Raw genomic sequence first — 6,105 nt, forward strand, 5'->3', positions numbered from 1 at the left:
TAGAGTAGGGGTCATTCCACCATAACCCCTCTCTTTTTTAGGGTGTATGGTACTCACTTAAATCTAAAACATTAAATAAATAAAAATTTGTTCTGAACCTTTCATTTAATTTGGAGTAATTTAGAGTGAATATTGGCTACTGGTCAAATAAGTTCTATATATTAGTTAAAAAAAAACCAAAAAGAACCTAGTATTCACTGTGTTCTCCTTCTCAATTGGCAACTCCTCCCCTGGTAGAAAAAGGTGAAAGTGGGTTCAGGACCCACTGGTTGTACGTGACTTACCAATTAAATGGGTTTCAATCGTCGCCGTGTAAACCCCTTTCCCTACGCCGGCGAGGTCAATTAATGGTGAGGTCCTTTCTGAAAATGGAGCGAAGTTGAAGAGAGAGGAAAGAGAGCACAATCGAGAGAGAGAGGGAACGTAGGATAGCAAATAAACAATGGATTTCTTTTGTTTGGCGAGAACAATTCCCTCGCTAGAGTTGGCGAGGAACCGTTCATGGTTTAGGGATCTGTTTCTTCTTTTGTGGTCTTGCTTAGGGTTTTGTTTAGTAATAATCGCTCTAGATAGGTTTTTGTGGATGGTTTGGACTAGAAGAATTTGAGAGACGAAACTAGAGAGAAGCGTAGACTATTAAAAAACCGAGAGAAATTCAGAGATTCAGAAACTAAGAGTAAAGATTGAAAATTTTTTATTATACGAAAGTGTAGCACGGTGGTACTCAATGTAAAGATGGTTAATGTGAGAGAAAATAAGACTATCACGGAATGTGATAAAAGTACACTGAGATGTGATGTAGGTGTAGCATAATGTGAGGATGGTACCATTAAATGTGAGAAAAAAAAAAAAAAAAAAAGGGAACTATCGAATGTGACAAAAGTACAGTTACAAGTGATGTTAGTACTTTTCAATGCGAGGATGGTACCATAAAATGTGAGAAAAAAAAATAAAGAAACCATCAAATGTGACAAAAGTCTAGTCACATGTAATATTGGTACTGCATAATGTGAGGCTAGTACCATAAAATGTGAGAAAAAATAAGAGAACTACCAAATGTGACAAAAGTACAGTCACATGAGATGTGGACATTGCACAATGTGAGGATGACATCATAAATGTGAGAAAAAAATAAAGGAATCACTGAATGTGACAAAAGTACAGTCACATGTGATCTTGCTATAGCCCAATGTGAGAATGGTACCATCAAACATGAGAAAAAAAAAAGGGAACCAACAAATGTGACAAAAATACAGTAACAAGTGATATTGGTACTGCACAATGTGAGGATGGTACCATCAAATGTGAGAAAAAATAAAGTAACCATCGAAAGTGACAAAAGTACAGTCAATGTGATGTTGGTACTGCGCAATGTGAGAATGGTACCATTAAATGAGAGAAAACAAATAAGGAAACCACTGAATGTGACAAAAGTATAGTCACATGTGATGTTGGTACTGCACAATGTGAAGATGGTACCATCAAATGTGAGAAAAAAATAAGGGAACAACCGAATGTGACAAAAGTACAGGTACATGTGATGTTAGTATTGCACAATGTGAGGATAGTACCATCAAATGTGATGTTTTGGTAACCTGGTATAGTAGGTTGACTACTAATGGATACCGTACCCCAAAAAAAAGGGGGATTCGCTAGAATTACCCTTAGAGTTAAGGCACACGCAACGCATGCTTACAAAGTTGAGTTGAAAGAAATAGCAACAGCACTCTGACTCCGAGACACGAGGAAGAACCACCGAACCTCAAACAAAGTTTAAAATCCTTACTAAGTTTTCTCGAAATTCTCTATTTCAGGTTATCTCAAATTTTCATTTTCGAAATACTTCATTTTTTTTTTTTTTTTTTTTGGGTTTTGGTCCCGAATATCTTTCTAAAACTTAGGATAGGAAAGTTTGTACCTTGTGTTGTGTGGAAACTTTAAGAGATCCCAAATTTTTTATTTTAATAACCCAAAAAATCTCGTTCTTTTTGTGTTGGCATCGTATTATATTGAAAACACGAAATGGAAAATCACGTTTTACCCGCCTATTATTTGGCTTGAATACAAATTATCAATAACTGGTTTAGAAGATTACTCTTTCTACTTGAAATTTTAATTATATTTGCTTTTGATAATGGAATTCTAATGCATTTAGATAGTAATAAGGTTTGTGTTGTGGTTTTTTGAGCTTTTTTTTTAAGCTACATGATTTATACTTTCCAATTTTAAGGTAATATATAACCTTTTTCCAAGTACGTGTTGAAAAATATCAAAAATGTGTAAAGGGGTTTTCCCTATTATGTTCTTAAAATACTACAATGCTTTTTATTGCGAATATAGTAATAACTACAGTGCTTTGAACCGGTAACTTTCAATTATTGTAAGTTTCAAATATTATATCTCGGTGCCCAATCCCATATTATTGGGCCGATTAGCACTTTGATTCTTATTTGTGTCTATAAAGAAATAACATTGTACTACATTAGTGAAGACTTAAGTTTCTATAATGTTCACCTTGATTCTAATGGCTTCTGTTGTTCTCCATGTCATTGTGAGGATGGTACCATCAAATTTGAGAAAAAATTAGGGAACTACCAAATGTGATAAAAGTACGGTTACATGTGATGTTGGTACTACACAATGTGAGAATGGTATCATCAAAGCTGAAATTTTGGTAGCTTGGTATAGCAAGTTGCCTAATAATGGATTCTGTACCCCAAAAAAAAAAAAGGGGGTACGCTAGAATTACCCTTAGAGTAGCGGCACACGCAAGCCATGCTCACAAAGTTGACTTAAATGAAATAGCAACAACACTCCCACCCCAAGACACAAGGAAGAACCACCGAACCTTAAACAAAGTTTGAAATCCCTATTAGGTTTTCTTGAAATTCTCTATTTCAGGTTATCTCAATTTTTCATTTTGGAATTACTTCATTTTTTTTTTTTTGGTTTTGATCACGAATATGTTTCTAAAACTTAGGATAGGAAAGTTTGTACCTTGTGTTGTGTGGAAATTTTAAGAGATCCCAACTTTTTAATTTTAATAAGCCAAAAAATCTCTTCCTTTTTGTGTTGGCATCGTATTATATTGAAAACACAAAATGGAAAATCACGTTTTGCCCGCATATTATTTGGCTTGAATACGAATTATCAATAACTAGTTTAGAATATTACTCTTTCTACCTGAAATTTTAATTATATTTGCTTTTGATTCATGAATTCTAATGTATTCAGATGGTAATAAGGTTTGTGTTGTGTTTTTTGAGCTTTCTTTCTAAGCTACATGATTTATACTTGCCAATTTTAAGGTACTATATAAACGTTTTCCAAGTACATGTTCAAAAATATGAAAAGTGTGTAAAGGGGTTTTTCCTATCTTGTTCTTAATCTACTACAATGCTTTTGATTGCTAATATAGTAATATTTACAATGCTTTGAATTAGTAACTTTCAATCATTGTATCTCGGTGCCCAATCCCATACTATTAGGTTGATTACCATTTTGATTCTTATTTGTGTCTATAAGGAAATAATATTGTACTGCATTAGTGAAGACTTAAGTTTCTATAATATTCACCTTGATTCTAATGACTTCTGTTGTTCTCCATGTCAATGTGAGGACAGTACCATCAAATGTGAGAAAAAATAAGGGAACTACCTAATGTGACAAAAGTACAGTGACATGTGATTTTAGTACTACACAATGTGAGGATGGTACCATCAAATGTGATGTTTTGGTAACTTGGTATAGCAGGTTGCCTACTAATGGATATCGTATCCCCCTAAAAAAAAGGGGGATACGGTAGAATTACCCTTTGAGTTAAGGCACACACAACGCATACTTACAAAGTTGCGTTGAAATAAATAGCAACAACACTCCCACTCTAAGACACGAGGAAGAACCACCATACCTCAAACAAAGTTTGAACTCCTTACTAAGAGGCTGTTTGGCTTCAAAAATTTCATCACTCAATTTCCATCACTCATCACTCATCACTCATAACTCATCACTCATTACTCATCACCTATCACTCTAAAATACCACACCTGTTTGGCACCATCACTCAATATTTTTCACACTATTTGTGGGTCCCATACCTGTCATTTGGTCAGAGAAAAACTGTTTTGTGGGCCCCGCCATTTTTTCTGTTCTCATTTGCCCTCCTTCACCCCTGTTACTTTCCCAAAACACAGACCTGAACGCAGCTTCAACCACAATAATAAAAACAGCAACAGCAACAACAACAATAACAACAGCAACAGCAACAACAACAACAACAACAACAACAAAATGCAGCCAATTAGACGGCTAATTCGACCTCCACCTCAGCTGGCGACGACAGTGACAAGCCGATACAGAATTGATACAGCGACGGTCGAGGTCGCCATCTTGGAGTCGTGGATTGGGTTCGTCAGTTTTTTTGAAGCCCATTCATGTGGGTATTTTGAAACCTTAAATCCAAATTTTAGTTTCCATCCTTACCCGGTCATGGAGTGCAGCTTCAGACCAAAAATTTCTGTAATGAAGAACAAAAAAAAAATAAAAAAGAGAAAAATAGAAACCCACAACCTAGTGAAAGAAGAAGGAAAAAAAAGAAACCCGAACCTAGTGAAAGAAGAAGGAAAAAAAAAGAGGAAGAACTGAAGACCGAACCCAGTGAAAGAAGAAGAAGAAAAAAAAAAGAATGGAAACCCAGTGAAAAAAAAAAAAAAGAAAAAAAAGAAGAACCCAAGCCCAGAAACCAAACCCAAAAACCAACGTGAAAAGAAAAGAAAAGAACGGACAATAGAAAAAAAAGAAGAAAAAAAAGAACCAAACCCAAAAAGTGAAAAGAGAAGAAAAGAAGGCAAAAAAAAACCAAACCCAGAAAGTGAAAAGAGAAGAAAAGAAGGAAAAAAAAAAAAACCAAACCTAGAAAGTGAAAAGACAAGAAAAGAAGAAGAAGAAGAGAGAAGAGAAGGAGGAGGAGCAGGTGTGTGTGTCCCAGACCTGTGAAAGACAAAAAAAAAAAAAAAAAAAAAAAAAAAGATAAAGAGGGAGCAAAAGTCTGACGGTGGGACCGGATGTGTAATATTATTTACAAGTTTGCCATTGAAAACTGAAAATAGCCAAAAGTTATTTTCAGTTTCCACAACTCATAACTCAAAAAGTAGAGAATTGAGTATTGGAAGTAGAGTTATGAAAACAAAGAAATTGTGTAGGCAAACGAGTATTTTGCTATGGGTCCCACCATTTTTTAGAATTGAGTTATGAAAAAAGAGAATTGAGTCATGAAAACTAGCGAACCAAACAGCCTCTAAGTTTTCTTGAAATTCTCTATTTTAGGTTATCTCAATTTTTCATTTTGAAATTACTTTTTTTTTTCTTTTTTAGGTTTTGATCATGAATATGTTTCTAAAACTTAGGATAGGAATGTTTGTAGCTTGTGTTGTGTTCAAATTTTAAGAGATCCCAACTTTTTAATTTTAAGAAGCCAAAAAAATCTCTTCCTTTTTGCATTGGCATCGTATTATATTGAAAACACAAAATGAAAAATCACGTTTTACCCGCCTATTATTTGGCTTGAATACGAATTGTCAATAACTGGTTTAGAAGATTACTCTTTCTACCTGAAATTTTAATTATATTTGCTTTTGATTCTTGAATTCTAATGTATTCAGATAGTAATAAGGTTTGTGTTGTGTTTTTTGAGCTTCCTTTCTAAGCTACATTATTTATACTTGCCAATTTTAAGGTAATATATAACCGTTTTCCAAGTGCATGTTGAAAAATATCAAAAGTGTGTAAAGGGGTTTTCCCTATCATGTTCTTAATCTACTACAATGCTTTTGATTGCAATATAGTAATATCTAAAATGCTTTGAACCGGTAACTTTCAATTATTGTATCTCTGTGTCCAATCCCATATTATTGGGCTGATTAGCACTTTGATTCTTATTTGTGTTTGTAATGAAATAACATTGTACTACATTAGTGAAGACTTAAGTTTCTATAATGTTCACCTTGATTCTAATGGCTTCTGTTGTTCTCCATGTCTGGCTGCCCCTTTAACCTTTATTTCAGGGGGGGAAAAAGGAGCTTAACTTTATTTTAATGGTTTCTATTT

This window comes from Quercus suber, unplaced genomic scaffold (genome assembly GCF_002906115.3).
Source record: "Quercus suber isolate HL8 unplaced genomic scaffold, Cork oak 2.0 scaffold_27, whole genome shotgun sequence".
In the NCBI taxonomy this organism is placed as follows: Eukaryota; Viridiplantae; Streptophyta; class Magnoliopsida; order Fagales; family Fagaceae; genus Quercus; species Quercus suber.